Genomic DNA, 22,231 nt, shown 5'->3' on the forward strand with positions numbered 1-22,231 from the left:
TTTTATTTTCCCCATTGGCCGTTCGCTGAAGCTAAAATCAATCGCCTCGTAGGGAATGCCAACCCAGAGATGCTAAGTTCAATAGGCTAAAGGAGTGCTCTAAGAAACTTCCCAACATATTGACATCTTGGAGGAAGATATAACCCAGAATGAAAAAAAAAAAACTAAACCAAAAGAGTTCCTAAAAACAAAGCTAAATGAAAGGCTTTCTCTCAAACAAGACAGATGATTACTGAAAACAGATTCAGATTGTGGAAAAATAGATATTCCTATTGAGGTCCTCATGACTGTCAGCAAGCTTGAAAAACAGCTCAGGTAAAATGCATTGGCTTAACACCGTATTTCCTACCCATAAATGTCAAACCAAACAGCTTGCAACTGTCCACCTTTTCTGTTTATGAGGTGTTTGTGTAAGGAGATTCTCCTCAGCCATTGAATGTAGTGTAGTGTAGTATAGAATTCATAGAGCTTAAAAAAAGCATTTTTTTGTAAATTTTAAAGAAAATTAATCCTACATCTGCAATAATTAACTAAATATCGAATTATTTTTCCAACAACAATGGTGTTTTTCCCCCTTACAGCCCAAAAGTGTATGTGGGTCAGGGATATCCTACATTATGGGCACAAAACGCAAAATGTCCCTACAAAGTTGCAATATCCTTCTCCTTTGTGGGGAATTGTTTTTGGTCCCCATGAGGAAAACTGCTTAAAAGTCATACAGAATTAAGTTTTTTACAAATCTAAAAATGCAGAACATTTTGTGTGAGGGGTAGGTTTATGGGTAGGGTTAGGGTAATGAAAATATTGTTTGTACGGTATAAAATCCATTTTTTTTTATGTCCCCATAAAACATGGGAACTTAACGTGTGTGTGTGTGTGTGTGTGTGTATCTGGTATACCCCACGTTATAAGGACCAAATGTCACCTCAAGAAGAAATGGAAGTAAATTTTGACCTTGTGGGGACATATTTAATTTTTTTTTTTGGTCCAAATTAGGAAACTGCTTATAAATTTAGAATAGAGGGTGTTAATAATCTAAAATAGCCTAAAGTTTTCTGTGAGGGGTAGGTTTGGGTAGGGGTAGGGTTACGGTAAGGGGATAGAAAATACAGTTTGGACAGTATAAAAACCATCACAAGAAATGGAAAGTGTGTGTGTGTGTGTGTGTTTGCGCGCACATTTATCACAACTTACCAATGTTCCAAGCATTACAAAAATGTGACATTGAACTTGGTGAGAATGATCTTGGTTAACATTTTTACACATTCTAGCATTTAATTTGTGACCAGGCTGCAAATAATGATGGTGTTTTACATAAACAGTGAACAAACTCAACGGTATGTGTTACAGGCAGGTGAGAACAAATGAAAGGGTCAGTGAACATAGATGATTCATAAGAAAATAATATACTCCCCTGAGAATGTTTTGGTTATAGTGTTCACAGTCATACTTTGCTCGAGAAATTCTTTACAAAGTTGAGCGACTCTAGCCTGTAATAAGGCGGGAAAATGAGAGCAGATCACACAGTGAGATATACATCATCCCCACAACCTTGTCACCGAATACCCCCAAGGGTCAGTGCATCTGGCGCTACACACTAAAGCCTCGATAATGAGACCGTGTCATCACTACTGAAGGGCTCGAATTTACTTAATGGTGGAAGTTCAAAGACTTATTTTACAGAAGAGATGACAATGAGACCTGGGAGATGACCTTAGCAATGCTGCCGTGGGAGCAATAGGAGGACTAGCTGCTGACAAGTGTTCCGTTGTTTCCAGTACAGAAGTTCTCAGAAGCAAGAATAATGGAACAAATAGCTGACAATAGCAGAAATCATTAAGTGGGTTGTGTGTATGGGGTGGGGGGGGGGGTTTACATTGGTTTACTGTCGAGTAAGAGTTATTTTTCATTCAGATTCATAAGACCGTCTGTACTACTGACATTAAAAGTTGCCCCTGCATGCATCAGTGGCTCAGCGCCTTCTTCTGTTAACGCACTCATGCCTGTCGAATGAGTTGTTTGAATCAGAACACTTGGGTATTTAACCCTCCGTATTTTGAACTGGGATCATTAGAATATTCCGTAAAGTTGTTTCAGAAAGAATTTGTCAATGCTTACTGTGTACCAGAGTGAAAACACAAAACCAAGGACCTTTCCCATAAGGAATGGTGAGAATTTTAACCAAATGGTGCTCGTGAAAGATCAGACCCTTAAGCAGGTGCTTACGCTACTTATTTTATTAAATTCATTTCACATGATAGCATGTACCATATGTCGATCTAATCTAGTCAGCCTCTCCAGGTACATCACAGATACAAGCAATAATTCTTTACAGACTGAGTGTTGATTTATCAGAGGTCCGGTCCACTTCCGCTTCATTTATCCCCTGGAATGCCAGGTGAGATGAGCAAATATCTTCTTCAGTGGTAATTAATACGTGCCGCTGTCCCTGCTTTGGGTGCCAAGTCTCTGCCTACTTTTGAAAGCCAGAGAGCGGTGAAAAAGCACAAGAGGTGTCTTGAATATTGTCTCTCACTAGTAAAAAAGGTACTGCCAATGTGGTTCCAGACTTCCCTTCCAGATCATTACAGCTTTAGGCATAGGGTCAAATTTGGCATTGGACCTGCATGCTCATTTTTAACCAAAGCCAATAGGTACGAGCAAATATTCTCAGTTCAATTAGCGAAAAGCCAAAGGAAATTAACAAAATTCTGAGGCAGATTTCTGTGGATATTCCAAAGGACTCTGATAGGCCTACTGTTCTATATTTTGAGGATTAGCACCAGCGTCCAGAATAATTTTTGAATCCGTGTATACAGGTTGTTTTCATGTTTTACACATTCCATGATTTCCTCGGACAGAATTCTGATTTGTGGGTATAACAGGAATGTAGCATGTTCAGTCTGACAAACCTTACATATATTATTTATGTGCAGGATCTATGTTTTCCCATTGTAAACTGTAGGAGAATCAAAACAGACAGCAAACTCTGGTTAAGTATTTTTGTTCTGTATCTCTTGCAGGTGTTTTTCTCAGCCCCATGCGAGTTATTCTAGCTCGAAATAATCCCTCTGTGTTTGGGTTGTAGATACCCTACCTTTGCACATCCCAAAAAGAGCACCAAATTATTAAAGCTTATACGTTCATCAGAGCCCAAAGATGGATCCAATCTTGGTCTTGCTGGTCCCACTTGTTCTCCACAAGATCGCCTATGAAACAAAACTCTGCTCAGCAACACCAGAACAGACTCGCTGGTCTCACAGAGTTTAGCACAAACTCCAATTCATGTGAAAATTTACTGCTGTGTGTTCCTATTCACAACTTGCATTTAAAAGAAAGCTAAGATTTGTGAGTCTCGGTTAGCCGAGAAAGGGTTGAATGCATTGTTCTGGAAAAAAAAACAAAATTAACTGCTGCACAGGCGCATCTGTTTGGTCAAAGGAACACAATCAGGACTGTGGCATGAAAGGGCGGGGGAGTGCAAACCTGTCAGCACATCTAAATAACAATGACCACCGAATAACAGTCTGGAACAGAGGCGGCCTGGTGGCGTAGGGCCAGTCTCTTCTCACTTTGCAATTACAAAGAGCAGAAGGTTCCGAGCAATCACCATTGATCCATTTCAGAACGTCCAAATTCCATTGATCTGGTTTAGGGAGATTCTCAAAGCATACTTTGAGGCATATTCAATTGAGATTCTGCATCTTTGTATCCGGTGTTGAAGTCTGCAGTCTGTTCAATGACTTACTCCCACACTTTGACTGTAGGAGTATGTGGAATTCATTGGGTCAGATGGTAGGCGAGGTTTCAGGGGGGGTTGACCTTTACTCCATGGTTCAGTAAGTTTTAAGCAGCCGTGACGGAGTTACTTAGGCCTCAGTGCTGTGGAGAGGGTGAACAGGTGGTCAATGGATTACCACAACCATTTGAATGCGCATGGATGCAATGTGAAATCAATGCATTATGATCTTGAGCAGAAAATTGCCCAAAAGCAAGTCATGCAAAGGGATTCATTTCTGAGAAATAGGTTCCTGTTTTTGCTTTAAAACCACATTACTGATGGGAAGCAAGAAAGGAAATGTGCCTTCTTGAGTGCTTTTTGACACGGCATACTATATATTTTTTTCTATAATTTCCAATTACACAGTTGTCCAAGTTGCACTCACTGGAGATAAGTACAACAATATTAGCACATGTTGAGTATCTCTGAATTTGAATATTTTGATTTGTAGATGTTCACGTCGTCAAAACTAAATTGCATTCATTACCTCAAGGATTTCTACCTCATCTTACCCTTAAAATGTACTTTCAGTGGTAAAATCCAGTGCAGTTATGAACATTTAATTATCTTAAATATATTTGAATGAAATCAGTTAATTCCATTTTTTAAAACCTAGTTTCAAGTTGGAATAATTTAATTATTATTATATATTACATTTTAACTGCTGTGAACATTGTAGGTCACCATTTGTTAGTATGTTTATTTTATGCCATTTATTATTATTTTGAACTGGCCTTTATTTATATTTTCAGTATTTAGTAATTTTATTATTTCCTTTTTTGTTTTTTCCCCCCCTTCATTTACACAGATTTAATTTCAGTTTTTGACTTTTGTTAAGTACTAAAATAACTAAAGTAAATTAAATTAGTTTGAAAGCAAAATTTGTAATATAAGGTTTCATTTAATATTTATATTTTATTTCAGCTTCATTTTAATTGCATTTCAATTTCAGCTATTATTTTTAGTCAACAATAATAGCACTGGTCACCATAAATATAATATATTGCACAATAACAACTACACATAATTTGTGTTTACAATGAGATGCAAATACATACACAATGGTCACATGATAAAAATGGCAGTAAGCATTTGGTGAAAATGTGGCTTTATTTATTTGTTTGTTTATCTATTTGGTTATGCATAAAAAGTGCTAACAACTGTAAAAAGTGTGCATTTAGGTCAGTAGATAAAATGTATATTATATTTCTGTGGCTGATATCTTCCACGACCCTATACATAAAACATGCACTTTTGGCCTCACATGACTCTGCGTCCACATGCACCAATTAAACATAATTAGAATGTAGAGCCTTCATTTTAAGTAATGACATGCATGCAAGATAACGGCGCCAAATTATATGTTGCCTAGCAACATTCCATCGTTTTAACCTCAAATGTTCACTCTTGGTCCTTTCCTCACCCTAGAGCAGTGCTGCTATCCCTCAAGATCTGCATTGCAAATTAATTTGGGATATATTCAATTTAATTAAATTCAATTGAATCTCTCAAGAACGGCACGAGTTGTATTGTACAAGGGGTGTGGCGTCAACATGCTGGAGCTCTTGAATGGGCATTTGGGAACTTTTAATAAGAAATTTGGAATTTAAAAAGTGATTTTGCATAGTTTAATTGAATATGTATATATTATTAATAAGAATGTACAAGCATACAACAAGAAATGCCCTTAACGCAAGGCTAGATTTAATATTAGTGAAACAGCTACCACTGTCATAATGCAATTCATCCTATTCATTTCAATTATCCTGATCTAATTTAATTGCTGTAGCTACTACAAAATCATCACCATAGAAACAGAGACGTTACTCTCAGGCTTGTTTACAGACTGTAAATCCGGGCCGCCCTGACATTCCCAGACAGCCAGTTTCAGCACTTTGCGTCATCCGTAGCGCTCCGGTGCATCTGGAGCCCAGGCTTTATTGTGGTCTTAGGCAAGTAATAGGTCCCTTCCTATTGAGTGGAACCATGATGTGGGAATTGATCAGAAGCTTGATACACACAAACAGCCCCGGGCTTCTCAGAAATGTCATCGTGAGAGCCAGGATCTAAAGCAACCAATTTTGGTCTTGCCATTGGACAGGAGCGCTGGTGCCAATGTTGGTTTAACAAAATGCAAAATTACAGATCCGAGATGCACTGGTTTACTCTCAAATCGATAGATCATACACTTGCATTCAAAGAATGATATCTGCACCACTCCTCTCAAAATGCATTTACGGACAAGAATTCCCATAAAGGATTCAAAATAGTCAACTACTTACTATTTACTTTATGGCTCACTGAATATGCCCAACACCCAGAGAGTCCCACGAGTGTCTTTTTTCTGCTTTACAAAGATAGTGACATCATATAACACAGAACAGAGTTAAGGGCTCTGCTTTTGCAACCCACTCCAGTGCACAATGACCGTAATTTCCAGGCTGAATAATGAGATGCGTGGCTATGAAAACTCTAACGCCTTTCAGATGTGACTCAAGGAGGTGATTGTATTTTACAACATCGTCTGGGATTGAAATGCCTCCACGGCCCAGAGGCTTTAGGATGCTGCTTTTGAGGTTTCTCTTAAGGGAATCTCCGTGCACTAAACAAGCATTCCTTTAGTCTCTACTAAATGCAGGGTAGTGTTTGGGGATAAACAGGCATCTTAATGAAAGAACGGCTGGTAAACAAGGTGAGACCCTTCTATATTTGGTGCCCTGCAGACGTACGTGCTTCTCTCAAAAGAAAAGCCCTCAGGTGACTACAAAAGGCTGCAATTCCTCAGACTGTCTGAAAATACCAGTGTCACGTCAGGGCTTTCGAAGGAATCTCCAAGACAAAAGATCAATAGCTTGGCTCCACAAGTCGCCCAGCTCAGAAATTTTAGTGACCCATCCTTACGCCCCAAGGGTACGAAAAGGAGAAGATAGGGAGGTGTTACCTTTAGGATAATCTGGTTATCACCCATTTTCCCAGAGCAGAAGGTACATAATTAAGGGGTGGATCCTGTTACCCCCAGGTAGTTATTCACAGGTACAGGTACAGATGCATTTCAATGGCTGCTAATAGTGTTAAGAAGGACCATACAAATCAATCCATTTGGAAAGAAAGATTACAAATAAGATTTCTTTGATGTGTCATTTGTTTTTTTTTTATATGTCTCTGGCTTCTCAGATTTGTCTCTTGAGAAACAGACCCCTCACTCTTAAAATCAGGGTTCTTTACTGTTCTTCAATTTGTTCTGAGAAGAATCAAAGGGGTGGGGGTAGTTTGATTAGGAACGGTTCACTGGGGGATCATAGGAAGTAGACTTTCGGTAAGAAATAACATAATCTGTTTCTCAGATTGTCATGTCTCCATTTAAAATAAGAGATTTCACTCTGAACTCCAACAGTGTTCTTCAAATACTCCTTGAAGATCTCTGCCAAGGGGTCCTCAACTCTGGACCTTGAGATCCACTTTCCTGCAAAATTTAGCTCCAACCTGGATTAAACCCATCTACCAATGCATCTGCAATTTAGTAGCAATCCCCAAGACCTTGATTAACTTGTTTGGGTGTGTTTAATTAGGGTTGGAGCTAAACTCTGCAGGAAAGTGGGTCTCGAGGTCAAGAGATGAAGACACCTGATCCAAGCTATACTATCCACATTAGTGTTCTAACTCTTAAGGATATATATATATATATATATATATATATATATATATATATATATATATATATATATATATATATATATATATATATATATATATATATATATATATATATATATATATATATATATGTTGTTGTTTTTTCTGAGTCAGTTCAATGGGAAATTGAGTCCTTCCAGTCGGACGTTTCATGAGAGGACAAAAAAGCCCCCCCCCCTCACCAATGCAATGAAAGTCAATGGGGTCCAACACCCTGAACACTGTGCACCACAGATTTTCATCGTGTGGACAATAAAACACTAAAACGTTTCAAATATATTTGCAAAAAGATACATTTAAGTATGGGTTCCCCAAGAGAAAGATCAAACAGATTTGGAACAACATGACAGATTTTCATTTTTGGGTCAACTATCCCTTGAAATTGAGCATAAACGGGCCCTCTCAGTTTCCTGAGCAATAAAAATGTCCTCAAACCCCTGAGTCTTTAATTTTCTAAGGAGACAGGCGCTGCCCCTCTAAAGCCTTCCTCCAAACTCTTATGAATCAACATGTCCTCTCAGATGTATATCTTCCAGCTACCTGAAGGTGACCCTCCCATCAGATGCCATCTTTTGTGTGTGATGAGACGTGAGGAACGTGGGTGTGGAAGTGTGTTTGTGTGCGTGAGTGTCTGCTCCACAGGCATCAGAGTGATTCGTTCTCATTGTTCCCTTGTTGTTTGCTCAGCTGCTTGAATGTGTGTCTGGCGATGCAGGTTCTGAACCTGACTGCTGATGTCTACAACTTGCTGAATGTTATTAACACCTTCTGAAGAACGAGAAAACAGCAAATTAAATCAAAAGGCACATTTGCCTGAAAGGAAGACCATATTTAAAAAGCAGTTTTAGCATTAGTGTATTTAGCATTTAACTGTATATACTTGCATGACATTTTTTTTTTATTCGTTTCACAGTTTTATTAGTTTTGTCTACAAGAAATTACAACTTGAAGTCCAATTATTTTTCTATTTTTAATTATACAATATTTTTGATCCCTTAATCTTATTGGACAAATTTTATTCTAGCAATATTGTGTCTAAAATGTAAGTAGCTCAATATATATATATATATTTTTAATTATTATTATTGCAATGGTGCAGTAAATCACACAAATCATGTTTTTGCATAAGTTGTGTACCTGAAAAAGCAAAAGTTAATGAATAAAAACCTCATACTTCAAGTTAAACTATCACTCCGTTGCGGTATGTTTTTTTTTTTTTTTTTTTTTTTGCTTTGCGTGGACTTCAAAAACTGGTAATGAAAATGTTTTAAGGAATATGGAAAGTCTTGAAATGGTTAGTTTTATCAATTCAGTAATCTCACTTCTGTTTTTAATAGTACATTACCCCTCTTGGAAATAATTTGAAACGTTTTATCAATGTATCATACCATTTTTATGCTGATGACATACAATTGAATTTCTCGTTTAATGATTTGGACTTCCTCAAACTAACAGATTTATTGAATTGTATATCTGGTGTTAAATCGTGGCTTGCTAGTAACGGTCTCAAATTAAACTTGATTATTACCCTGATTATTGCCCCAGACAACAAAATTCCATCAATTGTCCAACACTTTGGTTCTTGGAGCTCCATCAGAAATCTAGGCGTCTGGTTTGACCAATCGTTGTCTTTAGACTGCCATTCGAGACTTCTGGTCATAAATAGTATATATCCCCTAAAAAATATTGCTAAATTGAGGAGGATTTTAACGGACTCTGATCTTGAGATGGTTATTCGTGCTTTTATTTCTTCACGTTTAGAGGATTGTAACTCTCTTTTTACTTTCCTTAACAAATCTGCTCTAAATCATCTCCAAATGGTACAAAATGCTTCTGCAAGGCTTTTAACAGGATCTGGCGGGCTCACGTCAACCCTATTTTGTCCTCCCCACACTGGCTAACTATCAAATTTAGCATTGATATTTTAAAATATTAGTTTTAACTTTTAAGAGCTTTAAATGGTCAGGCCAAAGTCTTTTAATTGTCCCAAAGACTCGTTATAAAACCCGGGGAGATCTGTAGCCCCCAGACTGTGGAACGCCTTGCCTTTGTTCCTCCGTGTCGCTGATTCTGTTGAGTCTTTTTTTTTTAAAGGCAACTCAAGACACTGTTATTTAAACAAGCTTTTAGTTGATTGGGCTTAAGTTTACTTTGGATTTTTTTTTATTAGTTTTAGCTTTATTTGTATATTAATGTGGTTGTACCTTTGTGCTTGTATCTGTGAGAAGCACTCTATTAATAAACTTTACTTACTCACTCTGCTCAGTAACAAGTCGTGTCTCGTACTGTAGCACAGCAGGTTAGCGGGACACTAGAGATTCTTAATTCCCAATTGATATTGTCTAAAGGGGACTGGATGCTGTCCGACTTAGAGTGGAGGTAATATTACTTCATGAATTCATATAACCGTATTGAGCAAACAGTAAGCATACTGTATTTGACGTGGTGTCCTGAGAGAGGGCTCCGAGCTTGGAGTATATCCCGAACCCCACATCTGGGATGAGAAGAGTTAAGAGTCAGGAGATGGGTTGGAAGAGGGATGCCTGAAAACTGTTGTGGGACAGAGGTGAGTCGGCTGGAAATAGATATAGTGCTAGTAAAGTTGATCGTTTAGATCAGCTCCACCTGTGCTGAACTGATTGATCATCTGACCGAGCTCCTCCCAAGCCTTGTTAATAAAACATCAAATTGAGTTTCATTCAGTCTCCTCCTCCTTTTTAAAGTTTAATTGACTAAATTACAAGATATATATATATATATATATATATATATATATATATATATATATATATATATATTCCAGTTTGCATTCATCAAAGTCTCCTACAGTTATCATTTTACACAACACCACATTCTGCCTCTTTAAGGAGCACAGTGTTGTTAACTAGGTGAGTGATGGATTATGACAGCGTTTGTCTTCATAAACGAGTTAATGATGCAGCTTCTTTAACAGTAGAATGCGTGCGGTCTAATAGGATGTATAAGACGATATAGATTACATATTTATGTGATTCCTCACCCTCTGATACACCATTTAGATGCTAATGGGATTCAGTCACTCATTTTCAAGCAGAAGGTGTTTTTTTTTTTTTTTTGTGCACTGAAGGGTCAGGTCAACTGCTCAACGTATTCAAAATCATTTCAATAAATTGTAGATTGTACAAGTTCATTTATTTACCATAGGCCATTGTGGAAGAATGCATTTCCAATACAATAACATTTGGCACCAATCGTTTAAATAAATTAAAACGGTTGCAAAAAAAAAAAAAAAAAAAAAAAAAAATATATATATATATATATATATATATATATATATATATATATATGATAATTGATTGATTGATTAATTGATGTATTTATTTACCACAAGCTGCGGTTTACCGATATAGAGTTAATCTTTTTAAATAATCATTCAATATGAAATTTACATGATTGCTGAGTTAAGGAATAATAACAAATGGTGCCTCAAATAATAACAAATATATTTTAACAATTCATTCTAATAAATCACAATTTGTTATATATTTATTGACCACCAAATGCTGAAAAGTATGTTTTTTAAATATAGTGTAATTCCTTTTAAAGAATAGTTAAATATGAGATGTATATGATTGCTGGGTTAAGAAATAATAAGATGAACTGATCTTATCAGCGAAGTGCTACAGTTTTGCAGCTTCACGTAGAAAATACTGCATGTCAGGATGAGCCACCCACAAAGAGACGATACCTTCATTTATGAATCTGGATGTGTGTGTGTGTGTGTAATATGTTCAGAATGCCGCACAGATTGGTGCTATGTATTATGGACATGCCACATCACATATGTCAGCATTCATATTGCAGCTGTTTTTATTTTCCAGACATGGATGTACAAGGCCACGTCCTTGCATGCTCTACTGAACTTCTTTGACCTTGTAATTGAAACATTTTTTGGCCACTTTACAAATAAACTGACCAACAGAGCCACCTTTTTTCTAAATAAAACAGGTGCATTTGTGATGATGCAAATGCCCTAAACAGTTGCTACAGAGCAAAGATGCCAAGTTTTTGGCCGTTCAGCTGTCCTCTTTGTGTCTGCTAGCTCCCCTCATGCAGCCCATTTGTGAAGACAATACATTATTAATCAGAAAGACACCGTGTTCACCGAGATGTCCTGGTGTGACTGGGTTAATCGCCTCTGGAGCAGAAAATAACACGGTCCGGCACAGGTAGGCATGCGAACTTCTTGCCAGTCTGCATCTCTGTGCTTGCTGGTCTGTAGGCGAAACTAAAGCAGACACGCGCTTTATGAGAGAGCGCTCGTGCATCAAAGCATGTAGATGTCATTTTCTAGCCAACGCACTTTAACACAACCTGAGCTGTAAACATAACCTCTGTATTAAATATTCATGATGCTCTGTAACCCGGCTAAGCAGATGCTTAACGCTGAGTGCTGCTTCCTACTGTGAACCAACTCAATCCTTACAAACACACACAATCACTTTGACACTAATCTGATATTTCACAGATTTGATTGATTATGTATATTTATATATATATATAGAGAGAGAGAGAGAGAGAGTGTGTGTGTGTCAAACATACTGCACACAAACCCATCTTTTAGGAGGATCCATATTCATACATGAACTTGACAATAAAGACGTCACAATTATTTTCATAAAACACAATTGCTCTGATAATTAAGCCCATTTTCTCCAACAATTCTTATTACTGTAGTGTTTCCGGATGATTTACTTTTGTAAATGTAATTATATGCTTTGATGATTCTCTTTTGGGCTGTCATTACTGCAATACAGTTAAATATATTTTATTTATTTTCAGGAAATATTCAATTTAGCATAAATCAAAGACAGTCAAAACATACGGTGCTATGATGTGTGTGTGTGTGTGTGTGTGTATAAAACTGTTTTATTCATGTATATATATTTTTTAAACCAAACCAGACAAATGTATTTTTTTTAAATAATAATATAAAATAGAAATTAAAAGATCAGGTCACACTTTATTTTAGGGTCCAATTCTCACTATTAACTAACCATTAACTATGACTTTTGCCTCAATTAACTCTTTATTTGCTGCTTATTAATAGTTTATAAGGTAGTTGTTAAGTTTAGGGATTATGGATGTCATGCATTATATGTACTTTATAAGCACTAATAAACAGCCAATATGTTAATAATAGACATGCTAATAAGCAACTAGTTATTAGTGTGAATTGGACCCTATACTAAAGTGTTACCAAAGATCATATATATATATATATATATATATATATATATATATATATATATATATATATATATATATATATACATGTAAATATAAATGTAATTTATATCATAGGTTTTCAGAAATAAATGTCAGCATCAATTATGATATATATTTTGATTATTTAAAACTTCTTTACTTATTGTATAATACAACAATATAAAATACTTTAAAATAAACATAAATAAAAATAAATTAGCTGATAATGTTTTTTTTTTTTTTTTTTTTACTATAGGTTTCTCTTACTGGATTTAATCACGTTAATGTCGTTCTTAACCTTTAAGGGGTGGGTGATTTACACAAATCGTGTTTGTATTTATGCTTTTACAAAATGCAAAATTCAAAAATTCTGCACACACACACACACACACACACACACACACACACACACACACACACACACACATATATATATATATATATATATACAGTACAGACCAAAAGTTTGGACACACCTTCTCATTCAAAGAGTTTTCTTTATTTTCATGACTATGAAAATAGTAGATTCACACTGAAGGCATCAAAACTATGAATTAAAACATGTGTAATTATGTATTGAATTATATACATAACAAAAAAGTGTGAAACAACTGAAAATATGTCATATTGTAGGTTCTTCAAAGTAGCCACCTTTTGCTTTGATTACTGCTTTGCACACTCTTGGCATTCTCTTGATGAGCTTCAGGAGGTAGTCACCTGAAATGGTCTTCAACAGTCTTGAAGGAGTTCCCAGAGAGATGCTTAGCACTTGTTGGTCCTTTTGCCTTCTGTCTGTGGTCCAGCTCACCCCTAAACCATCTGGATTGGGTTCAGGTCCGGTGACTGTGGAGGCCAGGTCATCTGGAGCAGCACCCCATCACTCTCCTTCTTGGTCAAATAGACCTTGATGCCTTCAGTGTGACTCTACAATTTTCATAGTCATGAAAATAAAGAAAACTCTTTGAATGAGAAGATGTGTCCAAACTTTTGGTCTGTACTGTATATAATGTGTTACTCTAAGAGCAATAACACATTACAGTTCAGAGACGGATATTATGAACTAGACAGTATGGTTGCTTTCTATCCAGCTTTCTATTCCAAGGTTTCTGGAAGCTTCCAGGCGTTATCCCATCAATCAAATGCCTGGATGTTTCTGGACTATTTCTTTTGTGATCTCAGGTACTGCTGGGGACATTTGCCCTTATTAAAGATGGCCTTTATTGATCTGTGATTGCCAGCCCGGGCTGTCTCTCAGATGAGCCCCCTTCATATCCAGAAATGGCTGGATATTGATTGCAGAATGAGAAAGTGTGGAGAAGTTGGTAATCTTGTCCTCTGCAGAAATACAGAGACACACCAGGGACCAAAGGTCTCCTTGTTCCCTTCAAATCTGGGTATTCAGCATCCAGCTCAAACGCTGGCTCATACAGTATAAAACGGCTCTTGTGTGGAGTTGTATTGCTGATGATATCTTCGCTGGTATTGAGAGAAACATCTGTGCACGACTGCATCTCTGTGTCGGAGAGGGATTACGAGACCCGTGTTTTTTAGGACGTACAGGGGCCAGTAGACCTGGAGTAAGGAGAAACCTTATCCGACTCCAACCTAGTAAGACGTGTAGCGTCAAAGTCAGGGAATCAGTAAGATCAAGCCTTAACATGAGTGAAGAGGTTATAAGAGAGTGGGAACAATATATATATATATATATAAACCCACAATATCAAACACAGGCACTATATAGGATCAATCTATCTGCCGGTTATATAATAATAACTATATATATTATATACTATCGGTGCCGATTAATCGGCAAAACCGATACATCGGTCGACATCTAACATATATTAAACATTTGTAAAATGTAACATTGGTTAATATTAATAATAATATTAAAGATATTAAAAATTGTTGTTTTTAAATAGTTTATATAACATTATAAATATAAATATTTTATATAATTTATAACATGTTTTACATTTTATAAAAAAGTATAATTTAAAAAAGTTTGATAAAACATTATATAATTAATTATGTTACAGAAGTATTAAAAAAATTATAATAATCAGGTTAAACATTTTAATATAAAACACATTTTATCATCATAGTATTTTTTCATTCTACATATTAAAATATATATTGTGTAAGCATTATTATGTGCTGTTACATTAAATATTTCAATAATAATATTAATAAGCTTGTCAAGCATGTAATATCTGTTAATGCTTATAAGCTTTAATTTATTTTGTATAATATAATAAATATAAAAAATGCATGAATTACATTATGAAAAATCTAGAATGTTTGATTCTAGATTTTAATAGATTCTTTATATATTCTTTATATATTCTTTATATATATATATATATATATATATATATATATATATATATATATATATATAATTATTCATATATTATTAAATTATATAAAACACGTATTCCTATAATAATGACATTATTAATTATTAAAAGGTTTATGATAACAAATAAACCATGATATCATATTATTTAATTATTAGTCTACATTACAACATAGGTCAATTATGGTAACAATAATAATAGTATCTCTCCAGCTATCTGTGGTGTGTTTAGTCTCGTGAGGGCTGTAGTCTATGGACAGTAGCAGTGAGGTGGAGTCGTGTGAGGGGTGGAGTGGGTATATCCTGCTCCTCCTCCTCTTGAGGAAGGGCCAGATATTCTCCAAAGCTCAGACAGCAAGTGCGGAGCAGCTCACACTGCGATCAAACACACTGCATTTCTTCAACAAGCCGCGTCTCCGAGGCGCGAGGCTGAAGACAGCGACATGTGACGTCTGCTGACTACCGATGCGCACTTTCATTTTATCTTTCTGTTTTAATTTGATTTTCTTCGCCATAAAGACTCAAAACAGAACTTGTAATCAAGCGCTGCGCAGTCGTCCCGTGGATCTGCCAGGAATAATTCAACCTAAATGCCCCAGTCTGTCTCGTATTAATCTCGTGAGGAGAGGAGCGAGTGTGTAAACGAGCGCGTGAACGCATCGCACACCAGCAGCGCGAGACTGTGCTTTAACTACAGCAGCTGGAGAAGCGTTGGGAGGGATTGTATCACTCTGGGGATTCAGTCGGCTATTCTCTACCTGTGCATGACGGTAAATATCTTCTCTGTTGCCGTGTGGGAAAGGTCTCTGGGTTCTAGTCTTGAAACTGGACAGCGAAAGTTTTTAGCGGTACAAGTCAGGTCCCACAACAAAAAAAAAAATTAACTAGTAATAAGAACAAAAGTTAAGCTACAGCAATAGCTTAATAACAGCAACAGCAACAACAATAATAATTAATTTGATTAAATTAATAAAAAGAAGAAGAAGAAGAAATAGGCAAACAGTTTAATAATGGGAATCAGGCAGGAATTCATTTCAGAGAGGCCAAAACATTTATAGGCCTATTTACATGAGTGTTATTTAAAACATATTTCAAATAGTAAAAAAAAAAAAAAAAAAAAAAAATATATATATATTTTTATTCAAGCAGTATAATTTAAAAAGCGTATAATATACAAACACTAGTCTTGAATCAATAAAAAAAAGCAAATGCGTTTAATCCAAGAGCAAAAATTTACATGGGTGGACACTATATACATTTTATTTGTATTTATTTCAAGAAATAAAAAAGAGGAAAAAAAAAACTGTTCAGAATGTGTGAAATAAATAATGAAAACAACAACTTACAAAGTTAAGTAAACGTGTATGTAAAATAAATAAATAAACTATACAATATGCAAAGCAACGTTAATTTGAAACATTTATTTAATTGTTATTTTTTTTCTTGTTATCCAGTTTGAAAGGGTAATTTACTGTCTTGAAAATATAAAACCAAATATATTTGAAAAACATGGGTATTGCAAATAAAGTAAAATAACGTAATAATCTCATTGTTTCCCCCGATTTTCTTATCTTTCGTTGCTTTTTTTTCGTCATTACAGACTATACAAAAGAGTGTATCGATTGAATCTGGGCTCGGCTGATCGCGTCTTGCGGTCTCACAGTGAATTGTTCAAGGATGTATCGACTCTGTGCTCGGCTGATCGGGTCTCGAGTTTGGACAGTGAAAGTGTGTGTGTGTGTGCAGATTGATTCGTGTAGATAGAGAGAGAAGAGAGCTAGAAGGGCGAGATTTCTTCTCCTGCTTGCGCTCGGATGCGTTTATAAGTGTGACATCCAGACATTATAATGGCTAGGATGTGACGGCGATCTGTTTCAGCCGAGGTAAGACATCGCGTCGAGGGCTTTGGAGACAGCTGGGCTGAATTAGAGCGATATCTGTAGGCTTGGCTATGTTTGTACTGCAGAGACTAACGCTTTTAATGCAAACAGGTGTAAGACCCCCCTCTACGCTGTAGTAAACGACCGCCGACGCGATTAACCACAACGCTTCATTTGTACGATAGTCGAACAATCTTCTTACGCCTTTTAGTTTGTCGCGTCGAACGCGTCACGTCACAAGCTGGGCTTCAACAAAAGCTGTAACGCTCTTATTAAGAATCACAGGATTCGAATATTCAGAATAGATTCGAATCTATGCGTTGGTTTGTGTTTTATTTATTTTTAGCGACCCCCAGTTGTCCATCGCCGCTGTTTAATTTGGCAGGTTTATTAATAATGATACATTATTCTTTCAAATTGGTTATCAGTTGATGTCGATGACCTGACTTTTGAATCGATGCGATATAGGTACTTTAAATCGTTTCCGGTGTAACGTTAACATCCTCGTTGTGGTCATCATCTGGTCATTTTGTCCGCTTATTTCGGTTTTAAACGACATTATTGAGTCGTTTTAGATGTTATCGATCACCAACAGATAATCCATAATCTCAGTCCCAGCAGAAACTCCGGGATTGTTATTGTACGTGTTGGTGCTAAATATGGGGCAGCTGAAATTAATTTCCGCGTTGAATTTGGTTTCCGATGTCTCTTTCTTTTGTGTTTAAAACCTTTTCTGTCGCCTTTTCAAAGAAAAGTGGATGAAAGGGGTTTACATTTGGGTTTAAATCAAACTGAAACTCACTCATGGGGGCTTTTTGAATTTGTTTGTCTTTTCATCTTCATATAGACATAACAAAGTAACCTCAGTGTGTAGCACTAATGAACCAGAAGGAATGTGTGTGTGTATATATATATTTTAAACTTATTGGCTTGTTTGGCTTTTTAGTATGTTCATCACGTCTGCCTCTCCATGGAGACGTTTTTAAACCATTCAGCTGTGTTTTTTTCTTTTTTTTCTTCTTTTTTCCCTTCTTGTCAAGGGACATGAAGACCTCCATGATCACGCCAGACATTTGGTTTCCACGCTATCCTTCAATATTTGACTTTTTCATCTCATGCTCCTCAGCAAACAGGAAAATGCTCTCCAAGAGCAGTCGGTTTTATCTAAACCCAAGATTGACTCCAAAAAACATGGCAGTGAGATTCTGGACTGGTTTGCGAAGAAAAATCCATGTAGCCAGTTTATAATGTGGCATAGTTTGTGTTTACAATGATTATAATCTGCAGAATCATCAATCACATTTGATCTGAAGATCAACTAGAATTGTTTTGGATACAATTATTTGCTTTTAAAAGCTTTGAAGATTGTTTTTTTTTCTTCTGCTTTTTTTAAATGAGTAGCGTCTAAATAATTCATCCTTAGTCTCCAACGATAAAAACCGGGTATGAATTATGAATGTTTTAATAGTAATATGCCCTAATGTCTATGCTAAGCTGTTTTGATTTGCTTTTGGTTTTGCGTTGTCAATATGAACCCAATTTGACATGCTAGCAAATAATTACATGTCACGTGTAAGTTACTTCGCCATTGAGAGGTCACTATGATAAAGACGATCTGATTTTCAGTTGATTATGAAATTCTGTTGCTATCTGAACGTTAAAAACTCCACTCCAGTTTTTAGTGGTGTTCAGGCTGTCAAACCCAGATTTTAAACGCACATAAAAACACCCACACATTATTTTCTCAGTGATGAGTCGCTTGGTTGTTTAGTCACCGAATGTCTCATATGAACGAGGTTTAAAGAGGAGTTGTTCTGGAATAAGGCCATATCTCTGTCTTGGCATGTAGTTGAGTCTATTTTCCGCAATCCCCTCTCATTCATTCCCAAGGGAAAATCCAGTGAGTAAAGGGGGATAAAATTAGAGGACAGGTATACGTTTCCTTCCTGTCCCCTTTTTTTGTGTTGTATTTCACGTTGCAAAGTCTTCTGCAAGTTTAACCTTCATATTGTTACTACCTCAAACCATGGTCTCTTTTGAGAGTCTGTGGTGGGATACTAATTAAGTCCATTTTATTTTTTTCCTCTTAATTTAATTGCAATTGCAGGTGTTGCAATACCCTTCGGGCTGATCACTTTACAGGAGATGTTCTGGCCTGTTGTACTGTTGCACTTGTCAAGTGTTATTGATTCACTTGCCCCTGAGAAGAACTCTCTTGGCTCTGTAATTGCATGTTCATTTATGCCTTGATTTGTTTGAGCTAACCAGTCCACGGAGATAATATTTATTTCTGGTGTATACCTAGTAAAACTCTCCTTTTACGGTGCAGTCCTTCTGGAGGAGCGCTGAGAAAACGTTAGCAGAGTGTGACAGGATCGATTTATTTCCTGCACACGTGACTTCGCCGTTGTTGGGTTTTAAAAATAGACCGAGTATGAGGTGCTCCCCCCCCCCCCCCTCCGGCATGCAGGTTCCTGCAAGTTTATTGTAGATGATTGCATGGTCGATTCCGTGAAGTACCTATTTGGGCTTTGCACAAATCTCTCCACACACACACCCACACAAAAAAAAGCTTTAAACTTGGATTACGCCGTATGGTGCTGACCGTGAGGCAAGGCGCACCCAGGAGAAAACTCCCAGTGTGCAGCTTGTGTAGAGTCATGCACCGGACCACTCATAACTCCCGTGCTTTCGTAATCAGACACGTAATCTTGCAGGGTGATTGGATTTGAGATGACGCTGCAAGCCGAGTCTGTGGCTGGCTGCTCCTACCACAAGCATGTATTTTTTTTTTTTTTTTTTTTTTATGCAGATCTCTTGTTTATTTTCCAGTAAGCTGCTTCAGTCTTTGGAGGCACTGTCTGCTGCAGCGTGCTGTAGTTCACACTTCAATTGCTGCCTAACCTAGATTTCTGTAGTACTGCTTGTAAATAACCCTGGGGCTCTGTTCTGAGGGGAGGGGGCTTTAAAGACAGCGGGAAACGGCTCTAATGTAAGGCTGAGTACTATATCGGTACTGTGATAAGACGTGCATCATCAGCAGAGGTGTGGGGCTGAGAGGAAGAAAGCTGAGAAATATCCATGTCACTGACTTGCACTGAGCAAATAGATTTTCTGTCGAATACCATGAACGTCTATAGTATGCAATGGCATGCATTGCCGCAGAGGAGACGTGTGTTTGCTTAATGAGTTAATGTTCTGTCATGTTGCTTTACCCATGTGGCCCGAGCTTAGTTTGCAATCTCCTAGTGTGCCATAATGCCAGAACTGACCAGTTGTTTCACTCCGGTTTAAAGTCGACAGGAAATCAAACATGACCCTGTTTCCTTTTTAATACATGTTCATGGTTTTATTGTCAATGATTCAGCGGTGCACATTAATATCTTTCTGCTGACGTCAGTAAACCATCATGTTTTTCATTTTGGATGTTTGTTCAATTGCGTTCAGTTTAGCATGTTCATGTTAAGTGTCCTTGTAGCTCTATCAAAAAAATTACAATTCCGTCATCATTTACTCGCCCTCATTTTGAAGAACAACATTGGACCACACTGACTTGTACAAGTAAAAAAAAAAAAAAATAATAATAATTTTGCATTGAAACATACAGGTTTGGAATAACATGAGGGACACATTTATCAAAAAGTCCAAAATTTAATATCACAAAAAAAAATATATAATATATAGTTAGAAACTTTAAAGTGGCAAAGTTTAAAAACTTGAACAGGGTAAACTCTCACTTGAACTCTCACATCAGCAGCGAACCGTACTGAGTATTGTACAGAGTTCACATGAACCAAACCCCAGACCACTCTTTTTAAGTGGACTCGGCTACGGTTCGCAGGTGCACACCAGAGATCGTTCACATCGTCCAAACGAACCGAACTCTGACGTCAATCAAACCCTGGTCTGCACCAAAAGTGCTAGTGTGAACGCACCTTTAATGGGCAAAGTTCAACAGTATCATTTATAACTGGCAAAACCACCATTAGCAACAGCTTCACACTTAATTTTTAGAAGAGACTGGAGGGATACAGCAAAAATAGGAAAGTGTTAGGAAGAAGAATAAAAAGATCCAACATGTTGTTTCATGTAGCTGAAATCTGTTGCACAGCTCGGGTCAAGACTTTCTGCGGTGTCGGTGGCCTTTAGACCAAAGCTGCACTTTGACATTTTGGAGGGAAAACTGCTTTGAGTACAATCTTGCGACCTTTTCCTTCGTGCACCTTGAACACAAAGCGGCGATTAAAAAGTAGCAGCTTTTTGTCAGAGCTCGACATGCCGAGTTGTCTCCACAGTGTTTTTCAGGTGGATTTCTTTTGAGCTCAATGGAGACGTCCTGGACTGTGATCTCAGCGGAGGGAAAGCGGGAGGGAAGATCTGTTTTACAGGGAAGACGGCGTGATTCACTAGCTCAGCACGCTGTAGAAACGCGGGTTTAATGTAGCATAGGATGTTAACGCGATGGTCTGGAGACTCAGAGATGTTGTCAGCTCTGTATGGGAGAAACTGGGCAGATGAAGGCCAACTCGCACTTCAATTACCTGCTTACAAATGCAATAATATTGATTTTTAAAGATGTTGTTTACATATTACCATGCCTGATGTTGTGTCTGGCTGATCAATAACAGTTGGGGTTCGCGTTTAAGGATTTGAGAGGAAAATGAAACATTGGGCCTGTTTAATGTTTGCAAGCACCAATTTGTGTCCAGCAGCCTTTTGGATGAAGGCAGGTTTTCTGTTTACCCCTACTGAGCCGCTGCTTTATGTTGATCTTTGACTCCCACACAAATTGAACGCTGTTTACTGAAGTGCGACTGTGTCGTGATCTTTGCGAGAATGCTTTAGGAGGGTAATTTTGGAGCTGTCTTAAGTGAGTACTACCTTCGTGTCTACGCCAAGACGGGGAGAAAACAGTCACCGTTTGTTATCAGATTAGCTTGGTACAGCGGAAAGAGGGAGCTTGGTTGTGGACTAGTGACAGTTGTACTCTGGTCACCTTCACGTTCATAAAAGCAATGGTCACGTGAACGCCTTAGGCCTTGAATACATCTACTTGGAGTTAGTGATTTACAGTATGCCATTTAAACGTGATCTATTAACCTTTTATGATTTGGCCAGGATGTTTTCTTTCCATCTTCAGCTACTTTTTGCACTTGAAAGCAAATTTAGGTTGAAACCTGAAACTGGGCCTCGGTTTAAGCATGCTAGGCGTGTTGCTACTGGTTTATGGTCAGGGTAGTGGTTATCAACCTGAGGGCCTCAAGATGACTT

The 22,231-nt window shown here is 37.2% G+C and overlaps 1 protein-coding gene across 2 annotated transcripts in view; it reads left to right on the plus strand.

Annotated features, from left to right (window-relative positions):
• Positions 1 to 15,407: 15,407 nt before the first annotated feature.
• LOC113065114 (dystroglycan-like) overlaps positions 15,408 to 22,231 on the plus strand; it is a 33,895-nt gene continuing 27,071 nt past the window's right edge. The window contains exon 1 of one of the 2 annotated variants that reach the window (XM_026236311.1): positions 15,408 to 15,850. The gene's annotated coding sequence lies outside the window, so the exon portion shown is untranslated. Of the gene's footprint in view, positions 15,851 to 16,746; positions 16,964 to 22,231 lie in introns of those variants that run through there. The other variant, XM_026236312.1, reaches the window with a different exon arrangement.

The sequence above is a fragment of the Carassius auratus genome, chromosome 47, assembly GCF_003368295.1.
Source record: "Carassius auratus strain Wakin chromosome 47, ASM336829v1, whole genome shotgun sequence".
Classification (NCBI taxonomy): domain Eukaryota; kingdom Metazoa; phylum Chordata; class Actinopteri; order Cypriniformes; family Cyprinidae; genus Carassius; species Carassius auratus.